The sequence below is a fragment of the Cylas formicarius genome, unplaced genomic scaffold, assembly GCF_029955315.1.
Source record: "Cylas formicarius isolate icCylForm1 unplaced genomic scaffold, icCylForm1.1 PGA_scaffold_8__14_contigs__length_24414737, whole genome shotgun sequence".
NCBI classification, from domain to species: Eukaryota; Metazoa; Arthropoda; class Insecta; order Coleoptera; family Brentidae; genus Cylas; species Cylas formicarius.
The window spans coordinates 6,545,326-6,560,223 of NW_026844361.1; the positions used below are offsets into that span (position 1 = coordinate 6,545,326).

Consider the following 14,898-nt stretch of genomic DNA (forward strand, 5'->3'; position numbering starts at 1 on the left):
GAGATTCTAAAATTGTAGATAAGGCAAACAGGACTCTAGTTTGTGATCTACAGTCTTTTTTGTGTACGGAAATGGCTTAAGCCATTTTCCACATACCAGGAACAGCTTGGTTTCTATGACACGGATTAATAATATATTATGAAACAAGTGCGGTAAACGGCATTTGACTCACGAGTTTTTAATAAACGAAACGAAAGGAAGAATTAAACTTAGACCCATTGTGAATTTTGGTTTAATTACTTTAAGAGCTTTTTCCAACTCGTATTCGGACCACTTCTTTATGTTTATATTTTCATGTGAATTACTAATACTACTAAAATTGTTGAGAGCACCGCCGTTAGAAAATATATACCATATAATATATACGATTGCTTTGAAATTCTTTGAAATGTAAACTTTAACCTGGACATATATAAAGCAATCCAGATCAGGTAGAGAATCATTTCTGTGGTGAGTTTTTAAGTGAACTACAATTAGTAGGTCGGATATATCCATTTACTTTAGATATGTATAGTATAGACCAGTGGTCGCCAACCTCTTCAATGTGCTGAGCTACTTTGTTAATTTTAGAAGAAACAGTGAGCTACTCCTATGACCTACCTAAGACAATTAGTTTTTTTGTGGAATTTTGAAGCTTCTCTGATTTTTGCAGTTTGTATCCTTAAAATTAAAATCGTTGTGAGAGCTATCAGAATTGCCTCCGCGAGCTACCGGTAGCTATAGAAGAAGAGAAAAATCCCACTCGTTTGTGATAAATAAAGTCGGCCTCTTAACTAGTAAAAAGTGACCTCAACTAGCTGCATCTCCACACAGTGTTTTGCGAGTGTCGTTAAAAGTATTATTACATTCCTACACTAACGAAAACCAATGCTTTTACACACTGCCTACCAAGAGCTAGGGCAACCAAAGTACACTTTAAAAGCAAAAATTAATAAGCTTTTATAGTTTGGAAAACGCTTATTCACCTCAAATTTCATTTTACAGGTCGTTGGGTTGCCTAATTGAACTAAGTATGAACAACCAAGCCATATATACAGTGAATTTCTAAAATATGAAACAAATTCATTTCAAAATAAAGTACTGAATTTTAACCAAAATGCTCGCACACGGTCATCATAATTTAAAATATAGAGGGTGTATCACAAACTTGTCAAAGTTATTTTATAAAGAGCTGGAATGCGCACTTTGGTATTTAATTCTAAATTTTGAATCATGTAAATTCTGTGGTGTTTCCTTATAATAACAGACCTTTTCCTTATAATCCACACACCCACGGATTTCGAAATATCCCGAGAGGAAAAAATCCAGTGGAGTAATATCTGGATATCTTGGAGGTCCTTCTACCAATCCACTGTCCGGGAAATCATGTATTTAAATATTCACGCCCTTGTTAAGCAAAATAAGCCGGAGCACTATTCTCGTGAAATCAAATCTGTCTCTCTAGTATATGAATATATTTGAATTTGGAAAGGAAACTGCGAGAGTAAGTAAGTAAAAATTGTAAATATCGGGTGTTCGTAATATTTTAATTGAAGAAAGAAAACCATTTAAACACAATGTGATTTCATCGCTCAACAGTGTCACAATTTCATAAAATTGTAGTCTGCGGTCGGGGTCGTCTTGGTTTAGTAATGTAATTTTGGGCGGATGATACTTCTCTTATTTTAAAAGACACTGAGCTGTTCGTTGTGTAAAATCACAATTTGATGCGTTTTCTTATCTTCTTTTTTTTTCCTCAATTGGTCATGGACTATCTTTTTCATCTCTATCTGTTTCAATAAATTTTCTCTCAATCTTACTCTCTTGAGTTTTCGTTTTTTGCTTCATATCATTGGGTTTTATTTAAATATATGTACTGACAGAAATGTCATTTTTACAATTTAAGAACTTTACTGCTACTAGCTAATTACCTGTTCATTTCAAAACTATATTTCTGTTTCTTCTTCTTTTGTTCCTAAAACGTAGGTATTGCAAATTTAATTCCATTCAAAAAAAAATGCTTAAGAAAAAATTATAATGTACGATTTTTAAATATATTTGTTCCATATTCTACTTACTAACGAAACGGTCCAAATTTTGTAAATTTAGGTTAGAATTCACTAAAACCCAAGTATACCAATTTCGAAAATGCATTTTTTTGTAAGAAATTTTTTAAAAGTAGCTGATTGAAATTTGGAAAAAATTGTAAAAAGTATCTAATATGACAAGGAATTTTGAGTGTCATCAAATCATAGTCCTAAATGGTAACACAAAAATACACAGCGAAAGTATTCCTCTCAACGACAATATAATATACAAAGTATATAATTCATTTAGGGGATCGTCAACAAACAAAACTAAAGCACACAAAATGTTACACAAGGAAACAGTTTTATACGAATAAAGTTAAAACCAAATTAAGACTATACATTGAAGATCAAACCCAATTTAACATTACTTTATGTTTTCATCTTTAAAAAATTCTTCCACAGAATAGTGGTTTTTATTTAGACAAGAGGGTTTTAATATATTTTCACATTTTTTTACATGTAATCTTGAAAACGGTAAGTGGTACAGATTTTTGTTGCTAATATTATATTCATGTGTTCCGCATCTCTTAATGATATATATATAGCGAAAGGAAAAAATGAATATATTGTATTTTCTAAAACATTCTCTACAAGAGTCTGAGCTGACTATCACCCATTGATCCGATTACTTTTTATTTGTAAAATGATAGTATATTATGCAACAAGTGCGGTAAACGTCATTTGACTCACTAGTGAGCTAAAAAGCTTACCGAACGTGTTGCATATTATACTTTTTCTATGACCGTTAGTTTTGGTTAAATTTTCGCAAAACAACAACGAATGACCTTCAGAATTGACAAACGTCAAAATTCAAAGCGTGGGAAATATCTCCGAAAACATCCGTTTGCCCCCAAATCCGTGCGGTAAAATCCCGGAAATGTCCGAAGTGACTCGGATTCATGGGAAACGAAACTGACGTGGTAAAGTGACGCTTCCCGCATGCTAGATCGGTGGGTAATAGCTATTTTACAGACGGTAGTAGAAAAATATTTTTCCAAAACTTCTTGATCTTGTCCAAAAAACTTCCCCGTAGAGATTAGGATATTGTAGAAGACCAAAATATTTTGAGTTTGAGTTTTTGATCAATGAATAATCCAAGAAATATTTTTACCTTGTATGATTGAGCTTATCAAAATCTTTACTTAAAATCAACTAAATTTACAAGATGAAAAGTGACAGAGACGTTAGCAAAAGAAGAAAATATAAAACCCTCTAAACACTCAAATGTTTAAGGTATCAATGCCTATAAATAAAAAAACAAGCCGTATCGCTTAGTGTAGCCCGTATTTGATTTGGCTTAATACTTACAAGTACATCATTTGGGACTACAATTTTTTTGGTAATATGTAAGTTTCTGATTTTTTAAAAGTATTTGATTGTAGAGTATATTTCAATTATTAGCAGGATAGGAAACCAAGTCAAAAACTATAATATTAAATACTCCATGAACTTAAGTTTATCAATTTGAGAAATGCGTTTCATATCGCCCTGAAATGCATGTGGCTTTATAAAGCCAAACTTTTGTAAATATATATTTATTCAATAAAAACAACAACTGTGCCTAAAAAATCCATATTTCAAAGTTTCCTTCCCCGTCAAACCATTACGCGTAGATTTAAAAAAAAAATGCGCAGCATTAAGTGGTAATAAACCACCCCCGACGCACTTAAGGAGGAGGCCCCCTGCGGGGAGCCGCGGGACGGGCGTTCCTCCCCCTCGACAAAACTACAGCAGTTTTCAATTAAGTTACAACTACTTTGCCGGGTGGAGATTTATCACGTCCGCAGTCGGAGATATAAAGTAGGTATTTAGGGGCAGAAAACGAATGCCCGTCGTCGAAGTTTTCGAGAGGGAAGTTCGCAAACACGAGTCGTACGAACAGCGTCAATCTCGAGGCGGATTTGATATGTGACGAGGACTCAGTAGTATGTTAAGGGGGGTTCGATGCCCTATTGTTTCATTTACTACAGGATTTAAAGTTGATGGTCCGATGAACTGTTATTGCCGGGCTTAAAAGTCTCTTAAATAGAAAAAAATGTAAGTGTAAACTTGAATATTGTTTTGGCAGTTTCTGATTAATCTAGCACTCAATAACATTCACCAAAACTTGGGATTTTAAATTGAAATTTCATGTTTCAGGCTTATGTAGTTTGTTTGAAGGTATACTTAGCGAAACGAATACTTTAAGTATTTCTTTTTGATTCCATAAATCACGCAGCACTAGCTGACAAACGTTCTAAATCAGAACCGCGGCCAAGTGTTCTAGGCTTTTGTCCAGATCTTTCAAAAAGGAAACGTTTGCAACCCTTTTTACAGAGATGTTTCTCTGCTAGTATAGTTCGACACATTGAAAAATAATAACTTTGAGTTATATCTCCAAAATTAACGTATAAAATAAAAGAGAGTTAGTTAAAAATAAGGTTATACTTTGCGTGTTAAAATAATTCAAAAGAAATCAAAATTTCTTTAATCCTCTGAAACATTTTATAGGATCCGCCGCTGAATATAAAAGATTAACTATACAATGTGGCTATTACATTTAAAAAAAAAAAACAGGAAAAAATTTGGAATGAAAATGCCGAAAATTGAAATGGAAAATGAGTTATTCAAATATTAGCAGCGAAAGCAAAAGCATCTATTTTAATTTGCATTTGGCAACCCAACTATGTATCCCCAGGCCACCAGCCTCACGGTTTTAATTTCCTTTTTAGTGGTAAGTAGTATGTTTACGGTGTTTCAATGTCCTCTATTTTTTTATACGGAGATTTGAAATTTATAGGTAGATGAGCTTTTATTCGAGTTTATTGGTTATTTAAAAATAGTCAAGTATAGTCTAAAAGGACTTGGGGCACAAGTTCTCAAGGATTCAAGTCCTCTATCAATTTAGAATAATTATTTCTGCATTTTTGACATTACGTGCGTCGATACAGTCCAACCATATTTGTATTACTGCAAAGTCATATTAGAGAATAATTACCACCATGTTGTATCTTCTTAAAATGTTAGTGATTGCAACATCTCAAAAAAATAAAATAAAATCATTTATTTCAAAAAAACTAAACACAAAAAAATAGAAATTTTGTATGAGAGATTTTCTCAGTTAATAAAGAGCAACTTAAAATTTTTAACGAATAAGACTTGTCTTAAAGTCTCACTTGTGAGTTTAAAACCTTGGCAACTATGTTCCAAAATAGAGAGACTAATCTCAGAATTCAAGAAAAACATGTTACATCATGTAACACTAAAAAAAAGAGAATTTCTTCAACTCCCTCCACTGCTAAACTGAAATCCTCTTCTCTTTAATCAATTGCATATGCAATTGCATTACAAGACTGGAAAATATTGTTGTATTTATCCCAATAATTTCAACATAAAATGATAAATACAAATTTCAAGCTACCCGAAATCGATTTTGGGGAAAAAATGCCTTTCGAATTTTACACACCCGTTGGGTTATTTAAATTTCACGCTACCGCGTCTCAGGAATTTTTATACGTTCGGCGCAAAAGATCGACCTCCAACGTCACCATGCCGACTATGCCGCACGAGTTTAAAAGTTTTTGCTTTTTCGCTTTTAAGCCGTTTTCCAAGAGTTTCAGGCATGACTGACACCTCTCAAAGAGCGCCTTCCGGCAGTATTACAAACTCGTTTTAAAAGAAATCAAAGCAAAGTGGCCGGCGTGGGGGTCTTATATATACTGTCTTTCGATCCGATTTTCGCCCGGTGGTCGTAAAAAGGAAATAGGCGGTACGAACTCAGATGGAAACGGCACCCGACATCGCAATCTGGATTAGTTTCGATTTCTGACACTCTTTCTAATTAGATTGTGCTATCAGCCTATAACACCAGAGGAACTACAGAAATTCTGCTCTGCTGCGTCAGTGGCAGTTGAACAAACTTGCGATAATCGGAAAATGCTCTAAAACCAGAACGGTAGTTTGAAAATTATATTTTAAATTTAACTTTGCTGAATGAACTGCTAAAAAACAATATTTCTTGGAATCACGAATCGAATCATGTTATGCCGTCCGATCCTCGAATGTTTTTTTGTTCTGTTTTAATGCACAATTATAAATTACAGTACATTGATTAAATTTGATGTCATTGCTATATATAATTAATAAATATATAGTTTTTTAAAAAATACGAATTATTCAAAATCTGCTTATGCTTTGCTGGTTCAATTACATCAAACGTTCCGAATCTCTTGACTTATTTGAACATTGCGGTGAGTATAAATCATAAAAACTTTGACATACCGCTCAGTCATTTCAGTAACAAATAAGATAAATAAACAAATATATATTTTACATACCTTCATGACTAAATGTTACTCCAAGTACTATAGTCTCAATCTTGGTTTGAATCTTTCATTATATTTTTAAATTTACACCTGGTGTCCAAAATTTACGGAAACGGTAAAATACGTCCAGAATTTACATAAATAACGTCTCGATAAATACTAAATTAACAAACCTACACCTACACCAAGTTGGTGGCTTAGGTCATAACTCGAAGTTCTTAAGAGCATTTCGAGATGACAACTTTTGTCAAAGATGGAACCGACGGACCTGTTATGTGGCCTCTGCGATATTGAAATCTGTATTTCTGATTCTTTTATTAGAATACGACCTATTAAAACTTCGAGCGGCAATTCCTTTATCCCTTCCATTCGCAAATGGCACCAGTGGTTCTTTCAAATGAAATTCAAAAAATTACAACTTTGCATATTGCACATTATTTAAATATTTTGTTTGTTTATTATTTTACGCTACAAAAAAATTATTGCCAAAAAAGGAACTCTATAGGTTGTCTTGAAAATGTTGGGTTTTTATAAGAAGATCCCTCGATGAATGGCGGCCAGTTATAATTGCTAGTAATATGTAACTATTAATTATTGTAATTCATGGCTTACTATACTGCATTTAATTTTTATTTGACTGTTTCCCAGAAAAGGTGCATTCTACAAAAGCTCTATTATAAAAATGCAAAATTTTGAAAAATTAATGTATATTATTATTTAAATATTTTGTTTGTTTATTATTTTACGCTACAAAAAAATTATTGCCAAAAAAGGAACTCTATAGGTTGTCTTGAAAATGTTGGGTTTTTATAAGAAGATCCCTCGATGAATGGCGGCCAGTTATAATTGCTAGTAATATGTAACTATCAATTATTGTAATTCATGGCTTACTATACTGCATTTAATTTTTATTTCACTGTTTCCCAGAAAAGGTGCATTCTACAAAGCCTCTATTACAAAAATGCAAAATTTTGAAAAATTAATGTATCTTAAAAACTGTGAAATGTTGGTAACGCATCTTCAGTTTTACAAAAAAGGAGCACACTGTCGCGAAAACCGCCCTTTTTGATCTATAAAAATAACAGAGATATCGAGAAAAAATACCAAAATTAAGACCCCTACACACAAATTCTGCACTATTGGATCCTTAAACCGGCATACGAAATCGAGCATTCATCAGCAAATTGAAGCTTACCTTGAAACACGTCAAAGTTCCATACCGGCAACAAGCCCGTACAGTAATTCAAAATGAAAATCCGCCCTACCTCGTAACCAATCAACCCCCCTGACTCCTCTTCGATCAAAATAAATCAACCTCTACCGTGGGGGCGTATTGAAAGAGTCCCAATCGCACTGAATAATTCACACGCGACGATCGCTACTGCGGCTACCGCGACGGCGAGAGATTTCAACCCCTATTTCGCGAGGGCACGCAACGCTGGCGACGGTCAAAGTCACACTCTCCTGGCGGCAGAATCTCCGGGACCGTCGAGTGGGGGTAAAACAGTGGAAGGAGTTGAGAAGCGGACGGGTGGGGAGGCCCCCGATCGATTTCCTGCTGGTAGCAGGATTACTTCTGCTAATGCCGACTCGGTGTATTTCGGTGTTCTTAAGCAAATATGATACGCAAACGAAAATATTTGGTTTGGGGCGCGGCGGAGGGGCGAGACGGGACATACCTCGAGTTCCAAGTACGAGGTTGTCTTTTGCTCCTTCAGACCTCTGGCCCGAGCTTCGTTTCTTGAACGGTTACGTGGCGTTCCTCGCTTTCTTCTTCTCTGAGGGTTTCAATTTAAGATACTCTTTGAAATTCAGGTACCATATGAGCTGCTTGGTACTAATGTCATCGATAGTGTCGTGTTATTTCCAACCCATGTCTTATCCTATCTCTGGATTTTCTCGCTCTTCTTCTGTGGGTATGTTAGACCTGTTATTATTCCGTTTATGAGTTTTAAATCCTTTTTTACACACACTCACACACACACACAGATATATATATATATATATATATATATATATATATATATATATATATATATATATATATATATATATATATATATATATATATATATATATATATATATATATATATATATATATAAGTTCAAGAAAAACAGGAAGTGTCATTTAATTTCAAGATCGTTTTTTCTTTTCGTCGTCAATTGTCGTACTCCTCAGGGACACAGTCTGAAACAAAAACGGATATCAAATATTATAATGGCGTTCCTCAAATTCAATTCCGTAAACTACGATTAACAATTACGCGACACAATAGAATCTTCGCTTCGAAGTTTGCGAACGATTATAGACGAAAGGGGGGAGAAGGAGATGATGTAAATTAATATTCATTCGATTCGTTTGGTGTCGGGACGAACAATAAATGACGTTTATAAATGGAATTTGAAAGAAGACGTGCGTGTCGGGAACGGATAAATTGTGAAACGACCTATTTACTGCAAACAAATATACGCTCGGGCAAAGCAACAGCCCAATTAGGTGGCCTTTTTTAGGGATAATTCGACGAAAATTCGAGGCTAATTAGCGAGGCAGCTTTCGTTCTGTTTATTTACGAACGAAAAAATAACTAATCACTTTCCGACAGCATTCGTTAAGTAATTAATCGAACAATAGCTTGGTAAAATATGTTTTTAATTATTCTGTGTCGTCTACTATCTCATCCTGTTTACACAATATTTAATAACGTACAACAAATATATTATATATAAACAATAGACATTATTAAGTTTTATTAAACACGCAACGCATTCGACAAAGGATGATGCATCGGATAAATCTCTTTTGTGTTATGAGAAGGATTCCCAAAAGGTATTTCATAGCTAATTCTTATAGTTTAATAATCTCTCCATCTCTAAACCTCTTAATTACAGCACAAGTGGTGATAAATCTTGACACGTCTTTCAGTTGTTTTGTCCAGGCTTATTGTTTCATCTAGTAGGCACTTTTGATTTTTGAAGCGTTAACAGTCGGAATTTTTCAAAATTCAGCATTAATGATTTTCACACCATTCACGCATATTGGTACCAAAAGGATCACTTAGAAGCATAGAGCTATTGTCCGCAAACTGACGAATTATTCCACCCACAATTCGCATAAAGCAGGAAGAGCACGGGTCAAGTATTGACCCCTGTGGTATTCCTTGATGTATTTTCATTCTCATTGTTACGTAAAATATTAACTGTTTTTCTCCTGAATATTTGCCCTATCTCGTACTTGTTCAGTTTCTTTAAAAGAATGTTGTGTCCAATGGTAACAAATAAATTTAATAAGTGGAAGAAAAGTGCAGCAACTTTTTTGTTATCATCTAGCTACAGAATATAGCGTATGGTATGATAAATCTCTAGTTGAGTTGATTTTTTAGGCCTAGGCCTGACTTATCTATATTATCTAAAACGATGTCTCTCAAACATTAGCATTCACTCTTAGAAATGTTTTTTGGCTTATGTCAAGTAGTTGTTTTTGATTTATAACTGTTTCAATTAAATTAAAAAAGTTAAGTACTTCGTTTACATAATATCTTTTAGTTTGATGTCTGTATTATTTGAAATCACTGTTTGAGTGTTGGTTATTCTTTTGTGTGGATAAGTTCCCTAGGCCAACATGGTCAGTGCAGGAAAAGGGCTACAAATTGATGGAAGCTTGCTTTATTCGATAAGAGTATTACAAAACAACAAATATAAAGTCTGTTCATAGATATAAGAAAGTGACTAACTGGTACGAATTAAGGAAAGACCCGGGCAAGCTGTAAGAATGAAATATGGCCGAACAGGTCCATACTTTGCTTAGAATTTAATTATTTGGTGTATTGTTAGGAAAGATACTAAACAACATTTATTTATTTATATATGTATTTATGTTTAAATCTAAAATAAAATTACAAATGATTTTTATTACCTACTTAAATTACTTAAAATTATACACATAATATATCAGTATCACTATCGCTATCATCGCCTGTTCTAATTCTTATTTGTTCTATATTATTTGAAATATGGATATACGATTGTTCTGCTTTTTCTATATATTTAACAGAAGTTAAAAACTTCGGTTTCTATAAGTTTGAGGACATTGGAGTTAACACGGGGACAAACATTGTTACGACGAATGGCAGATTTCAGTTGGTGCCAAAACATGTTCAATGGGATTAATTATGCAGTGGTAAGGTGGAAGGAAGCCTTAAAATTGTATGCTCTAGATTTGTTGCATAATTATCACAGACGTATTCCTTTTGTAGGTTCAAGCTTTGTAGAAGCTCAATTACTTGCTTTTCGGTATAATCTTCATGAAAATAAATGTTGTAATTATACATGTAGTTTTGTATTGTTGCTTTTGTGTCACATGAGGAAGGGGTTTTAGTCAACTGTCTACTGTGATAACTTGCATTGTCCATTACGATGAGCTATTAGGGGGAATGTTTGGAATTTGTTTGTTTTTAAACCAACTTTCAAATAAATCAGCGGTGGTGTCTTCATGGTAATCCAGAGAAGAATTTTTAATATTTTTCGCCGACAAAGTCCATTTGGAATCCAACCCCCTTAGAGCCAGCATGCAAAATACCTCTTTTTGATGGCGCGTTTGTTTTACACTTATCAGGGGAGTCAACCCAACCCTTTTCCGGGCTTTCCAAGTAAATAATTCGCCTTTGCTGTTCTCTGTAAATCCTAGTTTTTTCTAGATGTGCCAGTCGCCATTTCCGAATTCTAAAAGATTATATTAAAACTTGCCTTTTGTCAATTTTTTTAAATCTAAAACTCATGTGTTGAATACACTTCCATAAGGTAGTTCTGCCACATTTAACACCGGTTTCATCTTTTTCAAGCTTCCTAATTAAGATATCTAATGTAGGCACGCTTTGTTCCTCGTATAACTGGTAAATTTTACACTCGAGAAAATGTCAGCTTCTTTTTTTCCTCGCTGAAATGGGATTATTCACATTTCCATACAGTTGATGTGGGAATTTTCGTCAATGTGGCCGTTTCTTCTAAAGATGCTTGCTTGCTGGAGTTCAATGAGAATCAAATAAACAATGTTCATAACTTCCTTAGTGTGTTTTCTACATTTGGGCGGGAGCATCTTCTGAAATCTAGACTCGCACATATTTTGCATAATTCGCACACGATTCAACACACGCTGTAGTACACACGAAATAGGAATGATTACTAATTAACTTAAACTAAGTAGTATATCAAACCAAAGAATATTAAACACAGGTAGGTATAAAATTATAAAAAAATATATATAAAAAAATTTTACCTGTATTTAAATTCCGAAACTTTAGGTAATAATCTTGTTGCATTGTATGTTAATGACCACCCTTGGATAATCCCATTCAAAAGCAATTGGTCACTTTCTTATATCTATGAACAGACCAAACCTCTAAAAAGGTCGGTAATCAACTCGAAACTGTAACAAGGGTCGACATTTTCGCCTTAACCGTCAGATCATGCACACTGGACTGTGAAAGACTTTATGAATGTATTATTTCTCCAAAGGAGCCATTTGGCGGTGCATCAAAAATATTCTGGGTGAGAATATGTTTTGAAGCACGCACAAAACTTGTTCATATTCGGAAAATGTCTATGAATGCAAATCTTCAAGATTTATCTATCAAGTTCATATATCGCCTGCAAATCTAGTATAATTTTTAGAACTTTAATTTAAAAAGTAAATACTTTATGGCGAAATTTTGTTTAGTAATACAATTATCTAACCATAATCTAAAAAAATGTAGAGGTGGGTAAAGTTAGGGGTGTATATTCTTCCACCAAGCTGTTACTACAGGTTGCAAATCTCTGTACAAACATTCACCGAAATGTTTTCACTTTATTTTAAAAGCACATCCTCTTCGGGATCTAAATGAGCGGCCCATAAATTTTCGAAAATGAAAAACCACTTGGAGCAGGGGGGGGGTCCGCCCGCGAGTTGTTTTTCATCGTTATCTCCTTCGTCGATACGGCGTCGTTAGTAATAAACACAAATCGGCCCGAAACAGACAATTTACCCTTCTGTAAACACGGCCTGGAAAATGTAAAGAGCCCGTAAAAGCAGCCGCACAATTTCGAACACCTGTTTTGGACGAGCCCATAAGCGTCGTCCATATTTCGGGACCCATTTTCATTATTAATACTTGATAGGGGGAAATATTACGCGGCGATCGATCGTGCTTTTGTTTTTCGGTTAACGCTTTTAGTGGACAGGACGAGCAACTCAATAAAAATTTATATATTTTAATTCCTTTCTGGCGCAAGAGATAGTTGTAATAGTAATAAAGTAATAATAATATTAATAATAACAGTCTAGTTCAGTCAATCAAGAAATTAACTCCCACCAATTAACTTGAAAGTAATTGCAACAGCAGAAATAACAATACTAGGTAAATGGCAAAAACTGGAAAGCAACAGGTTCGGATCAAATACCAAATATTTGCAAACTAGCAATGTAATAATATAGAGCTATAGGGAACTACAATAAAAGATTACTAGTCTATCTTTCACTAATACGAAGAATACTTAAGTAGGTCTCAGTACGACTTCAGAAGAGGAAGCTATCCTAACTTTCTCGATAATAGCCAAAAGGTACCTTGAGGTCCAAACAAAGTTGTATGTATGTTTTGTAGACTATAAGAAAGCGTTTACCAATATTAAACACCAGAAATTAATGAGCACTTTACATGAGTTCGGACTGGACAAACGGGATACTATAACCATCCAGAATATTCACCCATGTCACCAAGGTTGAGTTTGACTGGAAAAGGGTAACACCAACTGCAACAATATAGAGAGAAGGGTTCCCAAAAGTTGTCTTTTATCTTCTTTGTTGTTTAACGTATACGCAGAATCCATCATTATATCATCCCTGCCAGACCGACTAGAAGGCGCAAAGGTAAACGACATAATCGTCAATAACATTAAGTAAGCTAACCACACTGTCATTATGGCCGAATCTGAAGAACACCCACAAATATTGATGAACAGATTGACCAAAAATAGTGTTAGATAGGGTTTAGAGATAAACACCACAAAAACAAAAACAATGGTTTTTGGGCGCACCAAACATACTGTCAATACGCAGATAACTTTCAACGGCGAAACTGTTGAAAATATTAAGAGCTACATATATCTGGGCAGAGAAATGAATAGCCATCTAAACCACTGAAAAGAAATTAGAAGAAAAATGGAGCACGGGTAACTTCTTATGCCACCTGAAGCTGTCTACACCACTTCGACTGAGAACCTTGAAATGATATATATGGCCCTTCTTGCGAAACATGCATATTAAAACTAGAAAATATGACAAAACTTAAAGCATTTGAATTGATATACAGAAGAATGTTCCGTAGTAACTTTCAAAAGGAGAAAATTTCCAAATTAATACAGAAGAGTCGATAAAAGGTCATTCAACTCCAAAAAAAATTCTATTATATTGGAATCTCTGAAGGAGACAATATGTACCACGGAAGTGTCAAGGAAACACTGAGGAAGGAATATTTTACCAGGATCCGGAATAAAACATGCGAGTAGTGTGCTAGCCTTGCCTTAGTACACTACAGCTTTGGGATTCACCAAGCTTTAGACCCTAGAGCTGGCTTTATGTACAGGGTGAGTCAATGATAAAGAAGTTTTAATTACTACAATATGCACGAGAATTGAACAGAAATTAGTTAATTAGTTTTAAAGAATTCAAAAATGGGGCAAAGTTCATTATCTCATGCTAAATACAAAAGTTGTGAAGATTGCTACAATGCACAATTTAAAATTATTTTAAAATATACAGGATGACTCAAAATAGTTACGAATCAAAAGAAAGAAGGGTAAAATTAGAATAGTTAAAATAAAATCGTTTATTTTCAACACCGTGTAGCATTTCAAATTCCGTTGCATATATCGTTTAAGCCATCTTCGCATGACGATAATACCAATAGTAATATCAAATATGATTAGGTTTAATCTTACCGTTCATAAAATGTTGAAGAATTTTAAAATAATTTCTAAACAAAATTTAAAAGTAGGGTGTTCCATAAAAAAAAGTTTGTTTTATTCATTACGCTTTTTTGAGCCACTTTTAAAACAATCTATACCACTTCGCATTTACCAATTTCTTATAACTTTTGAAACCAATGACATAATAAACTGTACTCCATAGTTGACTCACCTTGTACAAACGAACAAAAATGGGGCACATGAGCTCTGCCACAATCAAGGATGAAGCAAAAGTAGGAAAAGTCCTTCGTCAAAGCAGCACTTAAACTAATACACAAATACCAAGTGGAGGGAGATTCGAACCCCGAACTGCGGAATCAAACCAATGCACTGGCTGCCGCTGAAAAGAGTGATATCAAAGTATGCTCCTTAGTACACTGAAGGCTTAAAGATGGTATCAGTATGAGCCCAAACAAGTAATACAGGGTGCGGCAAAATGATAGGTACTATTTGGGATGTTAATGAAAATCAAACCACATAAAGCAAAAATTTTTTTAAAATTATTTTTGAATTGTACATTTTATG

The 14,898-nt window shown here is 34.2% G+C and overlaps 1 protein-coding gene across 3 annotated transcripts in view; it reads right to left on the reverse strand.

Moving 5' to 3' along the window:
• The window catches only part of LOC132706641 (TWiK family of potassium channels protein 7), a 398,964-nt gene extending 391,145 nt beyond the window's left edge, over positions 1 to 7,819 (reverse strand). For 2 of the 3 annotated variants that reach the window (XR_009619615.1, XM_060678102.1), the window contains exon 1: positions 7,569 to 7,819. The gene's annotated coding sequence lies outside the window, so the exon portion shown is untranslated. The remainder of the gene's footprint in view (positions 1 to 7,568) is intronic. The other variant, XR_009619616.1, reaches the window with a different exon arrangement.
• Positions 7,820 to 14,898: the final 7,079 nt, after the last annotated feature.